The sequence below is a fragment of the Pithys albifrons genome, chromosome 1, assembly GCF_047495875.1.
Source record: "Pithys albifrons albifrons isolate INPA30051 chromosome 1, PitAlb_v1, whole genome shotgun sequence".
NCBI lineage: Eukaryota > Metazoa > Chordata > Aves > Passeriformes > Thamnophilidae > Pithys > Pithys albifrons.
In genome coordinates, this window is record NC_092458.1 from 65,773,114 (window position 1) to 65,789,180 (window position 16,067).

The 16,067-nt window shown below is 45.7% G+C and overlaps 1 protein-coding gene across 4 annotated transcripts in view; it reads left to right on the forward strand.

Annotated features, from left to right (window-relative positions):
- SLC7A1 (solute carrier family 7 member 1) overlaps positions 1 to 16,067 on the forward strand; it is an 86,236-nt gene that overhangs the window by 29,441 nt on the left and 40,728 nt on the right. The window contains exon 1 of one of the 4 annotated variants that reach the window (XM_071553201.1): positions 8,100 to 8,215. The exons of 1 other annotated variant lie outside the window; for it this stretch is intronic. The gene's annotated coding sequence lies outside the window, so the exon portion shown is untranslated. Of the gene's footprint in view, positions 1 to 8,099; positions 8,216 to 9,836; positions 9,954 to 9,974; positions 10,425 to 16,067 lie in introns of those variants that run through there. 2 more of the 4 variants (XM_071553172.1, XM_071553180.1) reach the window with 2 other exon arrangements.

The window sequence follows — 16,067 nt, forward strand, 5'->3', positions numbered from 1 at the left end:
TAAGGATATTTTTCTACACTTGACACTCCATCATCAGCAGGTCCCTGGCAAGGCTGTAAAAGATAGGACATGTTTTTCTACATTCAGAATTCAGACTGGGAGGTATTCTTGTCTCCAGCCACTGCTTAATTTGCATTCAGCAGACCAGATGCTTCAACAGGCCAACCAACCATCTTTTGTTTCTCTTACTGTGGGGAGGGATGGAGACTGCCCTCACAGGTCTTTTAAAGAGCACATCAAGTAAACAGCTATCTGGCATAGTATTGATAAAGCTGATGCTGTGTTTGGGCTAAGAACTTGACATGAGACCCCTTCATTCTGCATCTTCTATACTAAGACCTGGGAAAACACAGTATCAGGGATTGTGCCAACACACCAAGCTGCTCTGACACCAGCTAGAGAACTTAGGCTAAAGCAAAGTGATGATAATGGAAGACAGCTGCAATATGCTTTTCCTGCCAGATGGAAAGGTTTACAGAAAAACATGTGTCTCATCTTCCTCAAGCAACACCTGGAAGCTGCATAATGCAGAGACTGAAGAAATGGGATGCAAATCTCATTCAGGGGGAGAAACTGAAGGAATCACTTGAAGTCCTGCTATAAGGGCAACACTCTGTTTGTTGGCTGAGGTAATTCTGGGCAGAGCCAGAGGCCAGATTTGTCCAGGGTGCAGATATTTCAGCACAAGTGCCAACACATACGCCTCAGAAATCAATAGAACATTTTACATCAGTGAAGTTGTTTATTTATGCTGTAAGCTATCTGTTATGATCATCTCAATTCTTACTTACTATTACCTTTGGCTTGGGGATGAAAAAGGCGTGGGGAACTGCTTCTTTAAGGGCGCCTGGCAAGACGTGGGTTGAAAGAGCTGTGCTTGCAGAGCTGTGTCAGGCAGCCCAGAGCAGCTGGATGTCAGGCTTTGGAAGTAGCCTGTCCCCGTCAGTGTCCTTTGCTAGGACTGATTGCAGAACATATTTAGCTTTCTACCATTTAAATGTACAAATGACTGCTCTGTGACTCAATTAAGAGCTCCAGTGCTCCTGGCTTGGCTCTCTCCCTTGAAGGGCAAAAGGCAGATCTCTGTGACTACCAGTGCTCCTATAATGCTGCAGACTTGTTCTGATTTTCATGACGTGGCACTCCAGAGCTGATGGCAGCCTTTCAGCTGGCTCTCCCAGACTTGCCTACCCACTGTGCTTCCTCTGCTAAGGCAGAATGTCATACATCTCATTCCTCAGAGACAGATGAAGAGTCAAACTCTTTTTTTTGTTTTGAAGGAAAATTCCTACTGTTTCTGGTAACACTGAATCAATTCATCAACTCTGAGAAAAGGGTGTCACAGTGGACACCCATGTCCTCTCCAGGCAGAGGGATCCACTCTTAATGTCTAGAAGCAATTCTCTGCCACCCTGCACTGAGTGACTGCAGGGAAGGATGGGAGCCCAGTGCTCTGCCTGTCTGTGCTATGCATGGTCACTGATGAGCGGTGATCCAAATTCTGCCATGAGCTTCTGCAGTCCCAGGACATCCACAATCATTATGTCACAGGGCAGGAATGCAGTGGCTCCATGGTGAGTGAGTGCCACAGGGTCAGCACTTGTCAAGAGACAGTAATGGTCTTGTCAGACTCAGTGAACGCTGTTCAAGGTCAAGTCTGTGGGCCAGGGAGTGGCCCCCCACAGGCATGGGCTTTCCAGTGATGGAGACATGTTTTCACATAACACTTGTTTGGCTTCCAAATACCAGGAGAACCAGTCTTGTTTTGGGTGAAAACACCACATAAGGTGATTAGGTATTTTCTGACTGAATTGAACTTTGCCAGAATCTGAGAATGGAAACACAGTGGGTGAAGTTGGAGACAGTGAACACCAAGCTGCTACATTTCAGAAACAGCAAGGATCTGAGAGGACAGGACAAAGATCAGAGCAGCCTCTGTTTTAGCCTTAAACCACTGGGGTTCTATGGGGAGATTGGCAGATGATATGGTGCTCTGGAGAAAAGTATTCAGTGCTACCAGTGGCAGAGGAAGGCAAGGGAATTTCTAGATGGCACCAAAACTTGGGTGGAATGCAGTAACTGCCCTGGAAAAAAAGCATAAACAATAGCCAAAACCCACAAAGTCCTAGAGAACTGCATCCAAAATCTGTGCTTTAAAATAAAGTCATATTACAAACCTAGAAGTGGGTAGTGAATGACTAAGAATATCCAAAATCTCCAAAGCTGAAGAGGAATGGACCACATTAGGAAAAAATAAACAGGAATCACCACATGCAAATAATTCCACACTGCATTTTCATTGTTATCCTCAAATTTCCTGCAGGGGTAGCACTTTCTCCCTGAAGACTGCAGAAAATGCTTCATGAATTCCTGGTAGGCAACTATCTCAGAGCACGAGAGGGAGACAGAGGACAGGGGCTGAGGAAAACCCATGAGCAAGTATAGGGCACAGATTTTGTGGGAAGAGCAGTGAGCAGAGATACAGGAGACATGTTCCTCTCTGGGAAAGATGTCCATATCTGCTTCTCACTGCCTTGGTATGGTGAAGCTTGAGGGAAGGAACAGAACAGGAGGAAGCAATCTCAAAGGTGTTAGCTTGAGCGAGACAGGTTTCAGGCTGCACCCAGTCCACACCAGTTTACCCCGCACCAGGAGGACTGTGAGACTCTAAAGCAGAGAAGATACAGGTCTGAACTGTCTCATCATAGCAGGGTTACTGAATACAGAAGGCTCAACAAGCAACCTAAAGGACAGAATCTGATCTGGAGTTTTTGAGCTTATCCTTAAAGACTCAAGAAAGAATAGAAGCAGGGTCCTTACAAGACCACCTTCGCCAATGCTAAGGGCACCCCCGCTCACTACCAGTGGTTGTACCCAGGCAAATGTGGGACCCTGTGCAAATGTGGGTCCCTGTTGGACTCCAAGCTTGGAGTAAAGATCCCCACTTCTTGACTCCTGGAAGAACCACCAGGTTGACCAAAACTGAGTGGCTCTCAGCATGCAGGCTGAGGTGTAGCTGCAGAAGCAGAAAGGGACGTAGAATGTCAGGAAGCACAGATCACTGCAGACAGTAAAAAGGAAAGAGAGGTGATGCTCCTTCAGTGATAGGTACTGAAATGATAGATTGTTTTGTGAAGACAACCAGGAAGACTAAAAAGATCCAGGCCACTGAAGGTTGTGGTCTGGTCACTCCGGCTGACAAGTTTTAGACCAAGAACAGAAAGTTCCTCGTTCAAGGCATGGTAGATCTACAGACACAGAGAAAGGAACTGGCTACCTAAAGTCTCTTTGAGGCAGAGATTTTAATAGTGGGCATGCTTTGGTTGTCCAAGGGTAATGGTAGAAGGAAGGATGAAGCAAGGAAGAAAGCAGTGAGGTTTGAGTCATGGGTGGAATATTTGCTGAAGGTGCCAGAGGAGATAATTTGATGCTTCTTTGGTAGGTGCTGTAAGTCTTTTCTGAGAGCTAGGTGAGATCATGGACCTGGAAGGATCTACTTTTTCAGGAAATTGAAACAGTTTTCTGAAGGGCAGCAGCGTCTAAGTAAGGGAATGATAACAAACCCCCAAACTAAACAAACAAAAACAAACAAAAGAAACCCAAACAACCCAAACCAACCAAACAAATAAAAGACAAAGATTAGAAACCAAGAACAGATTGCAAATTGGAAGGCCCAAGTAATATATGGTTTATATGTGCGAGATTAGGCTGTAAAGGGCAAGAATCAGAGCTGTGGAGGGCAGTGACCCCACTCCTCATAGAGCAATGAGAAGGCCAAAAGAATTTTTCTAGAGAGTGTGTAATTTTTATGGAGGAGCATACAGCCATATGTCAAATGGAGAAGGACCAAAGTCTAGGCATTGTCTGGTGTAATTAAGCAGGTTCAAGTAAAAGCTGTAGTAATGGCTTCTTTTGCAGGCAATACACTGTATTCAGGAATCTTTGAATAAGGAGGAGAATGCTTTTCCCTCAGGACAGTTCTTTCAGGCCACATCCAGGGAGGCTGTTCTCATGGCACCATAAGCCAGCCTTGGTATAACTTGATTTCACCAGTACCCCACTTTGTTGTCCCCACTGCAGGTGTCAGTAGGGCTCAAGAGTCTCCCTACTCAATGTCTGACCTGCCCAAGGCTTGGGAGACTGCATTAGTCCCATCAGTTTCCAAACTGCTTCCATCCTGTTTAAGCCAGCCAAATGAACCAGGCTCCCCCGGAGCAGAGTCTTTGGTTGGGAATGGTTTTCCCCTTAGATGTTTTCTGCATTGTGTTCCGGGTGCAACATACTTTCAGGTGGAGAAACACAACTACCACCTCTAAGGAACATAGGTGCCCCACAGCTACATAGCTGAGGGTTTTGCTCTGCTTTATTTTCATCTCAGTAAAGGGGAGTTTGTAGGGGTTTTGTCGAAGAGATTCTCCATCAGCCTAATGGGAAATTTCACATTGCCCAAAGAACGTGGAAAGGAATTAAGACCTGCAGAGATATTTAGGTACCAACATCCCACTAAAATCGAGGCATCTGGGTCCCTAAATGCCTTCTGTCCTTGAGGAGAGGTAGGTTCGGGGGTGGGAGGTCAAGCCAGGGAAGCAAGGGGCTGTCCTCAAAGCCGGCAGTGAGTGCTGTGGCAGAAGCCCTTCAGAACCCAGCAGACTGGACACCTGCGGTCTGGCTCGGGGGGTGTGTGAGGACAGCGTGAGGCCTCAACAACACCCGCTCTTCCCGGGGTTCGGGCAGGATCTGGAGGAGCAGGGAAGGGATGCGGGGAGCAGGCGGGCGGCGATGCCCCGGCGGGCCGCACGGGGGCGCGGCAGGACGGCGCCTCTGCCCGTGGCTGCTGCGGGGACTCTGCCCGCGGGACACGGGATGCCCTCGGGGTGGTACCCGGTCTCTCCCGGGCTGCTCCCGGGCTGCTCTCCGGCTGCTCCCGGGCTGCTCCCCGGCTGGTCCCAGTCTGCTCCTCCGGCTGCTCCTCGGCAGCTCCCCTGGCTGCTCCCCTGGCTGGTGCCCGGGCAGGAGGCGGGACGGAAGCTGTTCCTGGCTCACCATTTCCTGGGTGTTCAAGGTGTGAACGAACAAGCCCTTGACCACGACAAGGTGCAGTGTAGTACTTTCTATTGTGGTCACAGGCACAATCTCCTCGCTTGCAGTATGACTTGCCGGTCTTTTTCTCACAGACCTCGGTCACATGCTCAGAAACCTGTTACTATTGCAAGGACTGTACTGGGGGGGAAAAGAGAAGCAGCAGAAAAGATTCTCACAGCAGATGTTCAAGAACCATCTGGATGCAATCCTGTGCAGTGTGCTCTACGATGGCCCTGGAGCAAGGAGGTTTTACCAGATGCTCTGCTGTGGTCCCTTCCAACTTCACCCATTCTGGATTTTGTAAAGAGGGTGCAAGGGATGTATGTAAGCTAGGTAAGAAGACCACAGAAACAAGATCCGAGAATGGAAGAACACGGCACATAAAAACATGGTGTGCTGAAAGAACTGGCTGAAAGGCAGAGCTCAAAGGTGTGCAGTGAACAGGGCTACATCTGTCTGCTGACTGGTTCCCAGCAGTGCTCCTCGGGGCTCAATTTTAGGGCCAGTTCTGTTCAATAAACTTATCAATGATCTGGATGCATAGCATGCTTTCTGTACTCTTCTCTCTTCCTTTACCAATGATGCCCTCTGTTAGATTTGTCTTGGTCGCTACTGAGTGAGGATATAGTGACAGATAGTCACGAAAGCTGGGACAAAGCCGGAAGAAGACAGAATGTGTTGAGTCAAAATCCTGCAGGAAAGGATAGTGAAGGAGAAAATCAGGGTGGTGTTAGAGGCCTCTTAGAAAACACTATACCTTTAATGTCTCTGTAACATCAAGAATAAATATTACTGTGAATTTTCAGTATGCAAGAGTTTAATGTTCTGGCTGCAAACTCAAGAATAAAGAGATGTGATATTATACTTTTGTATCTCCACAAGCAAAAGGGGATGTATTTGTGATAGAGTTTTGGTAGTGAACATATTATAAAAGAACTAGTTACAGTAAAGAAATTTGGATCAGACTGTTGATAGCATTTCAGTGGAATGGGAAAAAGGTTAAAAAATATCTTTGTGGGGTTTGTTTGTTTGTTTGGTTTTCCACAGGGAAAATATAAAAAACTTTCAGAAAAGGAGTGACTGGAATTAATTAGTTTGAGAAGCTCCAAGGTTGCACCTGAGGTAGAAAATCTTCCTGGAACTTGTATGCTAAACAAGGGGAAAATGAATGAGCAAGTTCTCCAGAGAAACCTGAATGAATGTTTCTACAAGGAAGGATGCTAGTTGTAAACAGTTTGTGGGAATGGATAAAGAGGTCAGCCAGTCTATGCAGGTATATTTTGAAGGTCAAGAACTGTAGGAATTCAGCGCCAAGTGCCAAAAGTCAAGCTGAGTTAGGCCTTGAAAAGATCTGTGAAGATAAATGAGTAAAGGTTTGTTAATTGTATAAATAGAAACAAAATTTAAAAAGGAGGAAGTAGAGATGCTGTGCACAGAGTGGGAGGCTGAGATCAAACACGGTATTTGGATCACTTAGATCAAGGGCCAGATGTAGGAGGGTACACAGAGCTGTAATGCCAGGAAGTTAATTTCGCTCTGTTAACAGAATTTACAATGCTGAGGAAGACATCTTATTCTTTTGTATAGTAAATGAGAGAAAATCACATCCTGGGGACCAAAGTCTACCACAATTGGTGCAGTGCCTGAGCTGCTCATGAGGAAATGCCAAAGCCACCTGTCCAAAATTTTGTCTTGTCTAGTTTTAGGTCTATAACAAAGCCTTCCTAGCTACACCTATCTTAGTAAATAAAACATGGTGAGTGTCTTGGATGGTGTACCAGTTCTCAGTTCCCCATGGTGTTTAACAGTTCCTGCTACAGGTATGGCCTGTGGAACACAGCCCTCTCTCAGACAATGTCTGCAAACAGTTCATGGTACAGCACGGGATTGCTCTAGCCAGTGAGTGGTTTGGAGGTGGTCACCTTGCTATGGAGTTGTTTTGGAGAAGAGGAGGGTTTTGCTGTATGGATGCAAGCTGCGCTGTGCAGCTTGCCCTCAAAGACAGAGAACAGGACACAGCCCGTTCTATTTAGTAACATGAGCAGCCTTTGAGACTGGGATGATATCTCAGATGTTAGCAAGTCACCTTGGATGACCTCAGTCATGTACTGCTAGGGGTCATTAGCCACTGGATAACTGGTTTTTTGTTAAATTGGCAGAGAACTGCTGCATAGTATATTTGAGGTTTCTTGTATATAAGCTAATCTTAGACCCCTTTTAACATACACTTGTCGGAGTTGCTTAGAGAGTTCCCTAGACAGCAGGATGCATGGCACTTTCTACCCACCTGATGCCTTGGAGATTCTTAAGATTTGTAGCATATTGATTTTTAATATACCTGTATAGTTTCTAACACTTTAAAATAGCAGTTAACAGTTACTAAACCCCCTTTTGTCACGCTTTGTATCAAATTTTTGGAATTCCTCTAATTTTGTTTAAGGGTCTGTTCAAGAAAAAACAATTTAGGGAGGACATCATGTTTGGGACACATACCTAGGAAGGACATAATAAGGTATTGTTGTAGTCAAAGCAACCTAGAAGGCCCAGAAATCTTGGAGAAACTCCAAAGAAAGCATGTGATGCTGAAGATGATGATGGTGAAGAAGGAAGAGGTCTTGAGACCTCTGACTCAATTCTGGGAAGGCATGTCAAGGGGCAGACCTGAGGGAGGTTTTGGGGGTGGACAATTTTCCTCACCAAATGACTCAGTTGTGATAACTCCCTGCCCAGGGAAGCACTGAGACATTCATTACTGGCCTGGAGGTATTCACCTCTGGTGATGGGTCATAATGGACTCAATTGCACTGACATACTAGGCAGCTGTAATGACTTAGAACATCAGAGACTCCCAACTTAGACCATCAGAGGATCTCAGAATATCCCCTGACTCACTGTATTACATCATCCAGTGTAAAACTCCATGCCCCAGGGGAGGTGCTAGGCATTCCCACCTGACCCTGAGCATATATACTTCATGAAATCTTTGAGTTTCATGGACTTCCTCCACACCTGACAGATTAAGACCATCACTTCTGTAGGACAGCAACCATCACTTCCACAAGATTTGTGAACATCACATTAACCAGAAGATATTGAAACTGCAATTACCAAGTCCCATTGCTGGATCCAACAGGTGGTGATATATATCTTTCTGTTTTTATCCGTCCTTTCTTTTTCTTTTCCTTATACATTTTCTGAAGTGTATTTTTATACATTTATATTGCTGTTACTACAGATAATAAAAAGCAAAATGGCTATACACCTGTTTTCCTTTGCAACCAAATTGTTCTAAAATAAACGGCTGACTGCAGTTGTAATTGGCATGAAACAATGACTTTTTGTCGTTATTGTTTAAACCTTTGCCTGTTTATGCCTTCAAGGATTGTTCTACTTTTGTTCTGGAAAGGAAAAACAATTCCTTGTGCTTTTCTTTAATGAATATGTGTCTTACCAGCATTTTTTTCAGGATTCTCCCAAGCAGGTGTATTGCTTTATGGTTATATGTCAAAATTAGCATAGTACTCCAACTGAAGCTTCAGCACTGTTGATTACAGCTTCGTTATTACTTTCTACATCCCACATATGTTTCCATTAAGGTGTTCTACTAGAAAGATACGTTTCTTTTGGGTGGCTGTTCTTTTTCATTAGTACCGTTAGTCCCATGCAGCAGTCTCATGTGACTTTTGGGATTCACTGTAATCTCCCAAGCTTTTGCTAATCATAGAGTCATTTAGGTTGCAAAAGACCTTTAAAATCATCAAGTCCAACCACTACCCCAGCACTGCCAAGTCCACCACTAAACCATGTTGTTATGGGTCCTTCAGTGCCACATCTACATGTCTTTTCAATACTTCCAGGGCAGGTGACTACACTACTTCCTTGGGCAGCCTGTTCACGGCTTGAAAGAAACTTTTCTTAATACCCCATGTAGGCCTCCCTGGTACAAACTCAATTGGTTGCTCAGCCAACAGTTCTCCACTGTTGCTTTCGTCTTCATTCCTAAACTATCACTCTCCTCCTTTCTAGAATTGCACTTAATTTTTGGACTGTTTCTTCAAGATCCATGTTCAGATGATGCCTCATCATGCAGCACACTAGAAACTTTTTCCATAGTTGCCTCACCATGGACCTTCTGAATGGTAATGGAAATGGGATCTAGCCAAGCCTGGCCCAGACCCCATGCTGTTCTCCTTTTGACATCCACAGCTCTTTTGGGCTGTTTGACCCAGTTTTGGTATATCTGTGGCAATTTCATCTATAGTGTATTCCTTGTTTGGGGGCATCGTGCTTCATGGGAGGCAATGTCAAAAGCCTAATCCAAGTCCACAGCATTCACCGCTATTGAATCCTGGGCTGCATCAAAAGCATTATGATCAGCAAGTTGAAGGAGGTGATTCTCCACCTCTACTCTTGTCTTGTGAGACCCCACCTGGAGTACTGCCACCAGTTCTTGTGTCTCCAACACAAGACGGACTTGGAACTATTAGGGTGAGTTCAAAAGGGGGGCCACAATGTTAATAACCCGAATAGGTTTTCAGTCCATGCCGGACTAGCGCATGAGCTGCCTGCCTGTGTCGAAGAAGTCCTCTGCTCCAGGGAGGTGACCTCGCTGTCCATTGCCCCGCTCGGCCATGGCGCATGGCGCATCCTGCTCGCTCGGGGGGATGCCCTACCCTAGGAGCTGCCTGGGCGCGGCCTCCCCTCACCCCCAGCCCAGTCTAGCCGAGCCCACCTCTTCCGGCGGCGGGAAGAACCATTGGCGGGGGAAGCTGGGCGCGCTTAAAGCCATGGCGGGGACCCGCGGCTGTAGTTGAGCCGTCTCGCCTCCCGCCCGAGCCGGCCGGCGCCGGGGTGCCCCTCGCTGGGCGCGGGTGAGTGCGGGGGGCCGTGCGGAGCCGGAGCGGGGCCGTGCGGGCGGCGGTGCCCACGCGGTGCGTCCATTTTGCATGATGAAACCCATGCGGCGCGGAGGGGAGCGGAGCTTTCCCGCGGCACATCTCTCCCGGAGGGCCAGCCCAGCGCTGTCGCAGCTCCTCTGCTGAGCGCGGGATCCCCCAGAATGCCGCCGGGAAGGGCCTTTGCTTGGCGCGGGGTAGGGAGCTACCGTCACCGGCATCACCTTCTCTGGCCGCGCGATCCCTGTGCCAGGGATGCAGCGGGCCGGGGCAGAGTTGGAAAGGTCACGTCCGTGCGTGCGTGTTCCCGAGTTAATCCCTTTTCTTGCTTGTCTTCCCTCTGCCATTCGAGCAGCGCCACGGGGAGCATGGCAGTGATGGAGTTGAAGGCGCAGGTGTCAAGGTCGAAGTCTAAGCCATGCCCCTGACGGCCTTTCCGTGGCCAGGGTAGGTCCAGAGGGTCTGCCGTGCTCTGTTTTGCTTCCTTTTTCAAACTGCAACAAAGACAGAATTTACCAAAAATGCCAGTATCAGCCGTAGTGCTGGGGCCAGCCACGAACACTTTGCTGCTCCTGTGATCGCGAGAGGGGCTTGTCTCTGTTTCGTTTGTCAGCGTCTTGCAGGCACCTGCCCTGACTGACAGATGGGTCTCATCTTTTTGCATACGTGTGTGTGAATGTTTGTGGCAGATGGGGTAGAGCTGGTGGGGGGACAACCCACTAAAAAAACCTTAAGAGGAAATTTATATATAGCTAGGGCTGGACAGAAGGATTGGGACTACTTACAAAATTGATAGTTAGTTGTGTTGTCAGCTGCTGGAAGCCTTGGTTTTGGAGTAGGGTGTTTGTGTAGGTACTGTACAGACACATGACAGAAAGGCAGTTGCAGCTCTGTATAGAGTATCCAGGGTGCAGATCTGGGCAGAATTGCTGAGGTGATGATCGTGTTGCAGCACTATGAGTTAGCTGGCTCGTAGCTGAGTGGTTTTGCCATTGCATGTGATCATTTGCAGCTGTTAACTTTGTCCGTGAGCAACAACTTCATGGTGATGTCCAGCATGAGGTGAACCAGTGAGCACCCTACCTTACCTGCCTCTGCACTCGGCAAAGCCAGGGGGCCAAATGTGGTTACATGTGTAGGTGTTGCGTGGGACAGCGCTTCCTTTTTAAGCTGTTCACTTGCTCATGCTTGACTGTCTCGCTGTCTCCAAGTTAGGTGCAAATACAATGAATACTTGGATGTAACTCTTGGTCAGATACTCTATGGACTTCTGTTGTCTTCAGTGGCCAACTGACATTCTTTTTAGACAAGTTTTCCATATAATACGATAGAAGAGGGACTGTGGAAGTACAGAGGCTCCGTAGCTGCAACTGCTGACTCTGGTGCAAAGAAGGAGCAAGTTCGTTGATTGCCACAACTCTTGCAAGTTATTTTGCATTCAGATATTTTTAGTATCTTGCAAGTTGAGCAATCTGATGAGGACAGACAACATGCATACTTTAGATGGTCACGTTGGCTTTGAAATAAAACCTTTTCCTGAGCAGGGGCACTTCTGGGTGTTTAATCCCTTATTTATGCTGCTCTTCTGGTATTTGTAAAGTTTTGAGCCTTGCTGCTTATACGGTTGTGCTTATCAGTGGCACTCTGTTTTGAGGGGGCTGTGACAGAAACCTGAGCCCTACTAAACTTCTCATTCAAACAGTTGTGAGCGTGGGTGTGACGTGATTGCACAAATGCACTATGCTCTTGACTCCACATGGAGAAAGCAGGATTTGCTATACAAAAAGAATTAGGTTAGACAAGAGGAAACTCGTAACTCTTAAAGCAGTTACTGAAGTAACCAGTTCTGAGTTGTATTTCTGTGGAAACACTGATCACTCCCTCTTCTTTTTTTTTTTTCTTTCCCTTCCTCCTTTTTCCTGTGTAATCTATTGCCAGATTGCAGGCAGTATTCATCCTCATATGATGACATGCCCAAACTCTGTGTCTCTGCATTAGGTTGTGTGATACGGCTAAAGGTTGGATTCAGTGATCTTGCAGTTCTTTTCCAGCCTTCACAATTGTGTGATTCTGAGACATGAGTGAGCACCAATCTGTCTGGCATTGAGCACAGCTGATGGCCTGGAGTGTGTAAGAGGGAAGGGGGAAAAAGGAGTGGTGATGATTATTTGGTCTCAGATGGGAAAGAAGAGAGAGAGAAATGTGGTTTGGGTGAAGGAGGACAGAGATCTTTTTGCAATTACTACTTCTACCTTTTGTTCACTCTTGATCTACCAAGTTCCTCAGCCATGATCCACCACGACAGCTTAATAAGACTTTAGTAGTGGCCTTTCAGGAAGGTCACTTCAAATTGTATCTCAGTTTTCAGAGAGCAGCAAAGTGGTAACTTTAATTCTCTTCTCTTGACCCATACCTGTGATGCTAAAGGCATCAGTGTTGAGTGGCTCATGAGGAAAAGAAGGTGAGTTACTTCATCTGAAGAAGGGCCAGGTGCATTCTGGCTTGCTTCTGGTGAGACTTATGGGCTGTGCCATTGTGATGCTAAATGGCAGATAGGGATGTGATGGAGCCTCTTTGCCTATCCTGAAGGCTAAGCTAAGAAATCCTGCTGCTTTAACCATGTATGTGGAGAAATTAGTGGTGTCATTGACCAGCAGAACGGTGAGGCTGGGTGGTGTGGAGAACTAGTTCAGTTCTTCTGGGCAGAGTTGGTTGGAGTCAGCCGCAGTCAACACTGACCCACAGTTAATAGCCCAGGGTGGGTCTTCTCTTCTTTGTACATCAGTGTGTTTGACAGTATCCCAGACTTTTTTTCATTACCTGTTATATCCCATCCTTCATGATCCCAGGGTCAAAATCCTTGCAGATCTGTCATGTGCTGAATGCTATAGAAGGTAGCATTCATCTGAGCAGATGTAGTCATCCAATGTCCAAGGTATTCACCACTGGCTCCCTTTACAGTTAGGCAGGATGTTCCTGGCATGTGATTCATCGCAGCCTGGTGCGCTAAAAAAAATGAGTTGTGACCTGACATGTGCTTTCCATTGACTGTAAAAGGAGGCATAAATGACTTGAGTGTTTTTCTCAAACTTGTGATGTTTTCAGATGCTTCAGTGACTTTGGGGAGAGTTGTGGCGGTTTGCAGTGAGTGGGTTTGTTTTGGTATTTGAGCACTCCCTCCTTAGTGCCGTTGTTGCAATGTCACTGGCTACTTAAACCTACCGAACAAAAAAATTAAACAAAGGAAGAAAAAGGCATGACTGAATCCTATGGTCAAACAAAACATGGGTGCTATCACTTGCCAGTCACTTGCATTGTGATGGGTCTGCTGGTTGCAGGGTTCTTGACGAGTGCCTGCGGCTTCTGGGCAGTTTGTGGGTGTTGGTATCTGGAGCTGGAGCTCCCAACTCAGCTGCTGCCCTTGCCAGGGTCCTTGCCAGTGCTAGAGATCACCAAGGTGGTAGGTCATAAATCCTATGAGTGGTATCTGGTACAAAGTGCCTTATATCAGAGTTTCCAAAATAGAATACTGTGAAGTGTTTGGTTCCAGGTATATTTTTCAGTTTCCGTTTTGTTTGGTTTGGTTTGTGGTTTTTTTAACCCTTCTTACTCAAATAAAAAACAGTTCAGAAAACTTTGATTCACAGAGGCGCAGTTCTGGTGTGTTCAGGAGCTGCAGTAACTACTGTAGAAAAAAATTGTGCTACTGGCTTCTTTGCTGAGCAGGAGCCCTCACTAAATTTTCCTCTTATCCTGGTAGGGCTTTGCTAACTTGAGTTAGCAGGTAGGTTATATCTTTGAAGTTTCAGCTGGCAAAGTAAGAAGTATGGTGTGTCTCTAGAAAATATTTTTAACTCGTGTTAACAGTGTTTGAAGTAATCTGGAATGCTGTACAGATAGCTCAGTGCACAGAGCAGTGAGGATGATGATGTCTGGAACATAAAAGGCAGTGGTGGTACCAAGCGTTTGGGGGCATTTACCTCTGCAGCCAGTGCAGTTGGAGCTGTAAGAAAACCAGTCTACACTGTTAAAGGTGCTGCTGTGAGTGTTGACAGTGGACCACATTGTTTCAGTGGTTTGATTAAATGAAAGATGAGTTTGCTTTGAGTTTGTGGGGTATATGTGGGATGTGGTTTAGTGCTGCTTTCCATTGCTATAAGAGAGACACCATGAAAAATCACCTTTTAATTTTATGGTGAGATTAGGGCTTAGGAGAACTTGCTTCCAAAGGGTCTGCTTCCCCAAACTGCTTACTATGAAATCTAGTCTGTGAAATCTTGAAAGCGATTCTGAAAAATAAGAAAAGAAGGAATAAAAAAGTACAAAATTTAAACCATAACAGAATCAGTCCACTGTTAATCCTAGTTGCATTTCATTTAGGAATGCTGATGTAGGACGTTTATTTGGATGTGTGTGCAACAGGAGTAGAAGTACTGTGCAAGCAGTTACTGTGATTTGATAAATTAACACTTTTGTTAGGCTGAAGAAGAGCTTGCTTTTGTCAGGTGAAAAATTGTTAAAATAAACTAGTTGGAAAAAATGTATTATTGAGTTTGTTGAAAGAGGTTGTTTTGTTGAAGTGACTCTTATAATGCAGTTTCAGCTAGCCAAGTAAATAAGGTGTTGTGTCTTTAGAAAATATTCCAAAGGGGACTAGTTGGCTCAGGTAACTAGAATTATAGTCTTTCATCTTTAGGTTGCTGATTAAACTCTACTTGGGGTTGCACACTGCCTGACAGCTGTTTGATGACCTGTGTGAGATAATTCCCAAGCAAAGGATGCTGCTGCATGCCACTTTATTTGTTTTTTCCCCTCCAGAAAGTTCACAAACAGGGTGACCTGTAACTCATGTGATGTGAAGACTTTTATTCTTTGTCTCATGTTGCAGGGACAGTCTGTCCACCAGGCTGGTTTGTGTGCTTGTAGCTTCCAAAAGCAGAGGGCAGGCCAGTGAGAAAACTATAGCACTTGGCTGTTGCAGGTTTGAAGTGCAAAGGTGCTGTGCTGTTGTACATCTGTCCATGCTGGCCAGAAAGACTGGTCAAAATTCACTGATGTGTTTCTGCTTCAGCTGGCTCTAGGTACAGTTCTGTCTTCCGTCTTGAGCATTGGTCTGGTGGAGTTTTCCTAGTTATCTGCTAGAGCCCAGCAGTAGCAAGGTGGGTCTGGAGGGCCATAGCTCCCATCTCTTCTCAAAAGGAATCAGTTTATGCCTGGAGGTGCCTGTGTTTGCCTGCTGGTTATAGAGATGGGTGAGATGATACTTTAAGCCCAAATGTCTTCTTTGGAGTGGGCAGAAGCTAGTCGGGAGGAATCCTACCCCTTGTAACTTGGTTGGCATGTGAAGAAATGCAAGGATGTCCCCCAGAGAAACTTGTGCAAGTTCTGAAGCCACTCTGTTGATGTGTTTTGTCTGCTCCAGATAAACCATCACAGATGTTATTTTTGAACCTGTTTTTTCTTTTGAAGGAAATACCTAGAGAGCAGAACAGCACGGTGCAGGGCACCATCAAAAACACAACAGCAGCTCTTTGCTTTTCATGCTCCTGCTCAGAGCCTTTGGGGGGAAAATGCTATTTATCGTTTGCTTCACTTATTTTGCTTTAAAACCACCTATTTTCCTTTGCAAGTCCCAGCACAGTGGAGCTAAGCAGAATATTTGCAGTCAGTGGTTTGTTCCTTCTTGCGCTTAGCAGCACCAGACCTTATTTTACTTCAAAGTTTCTTGTTCTAGGTAAGTGACATGGGGAGAGATGGCACTGTGTACGTGTTCTGAGATGTTGCATTATACATTTCAACATACTTCTCTGAGACTGTCATTTTTAGGTCTCTCTGCATACTCCCATAAATATAATTAGGAGTGATTTCCTTTGATGCCAGAATGATGAGGTAGAAAAATACAGTGCTGTTTTTAAAAAGTTTAACAGACTGGATTATATTAGTAATTTTTCTCCCAATAAAAAAATGCATATTTACTCCAAATACTGTATTTTGCTGATAGAGACACAATTATTTTTAAGAATAACAATATAACTTCTTGACAGGACTGTGTCCTGGATGGCTTCTCATATCTCTGGCACTGTGTTCTGG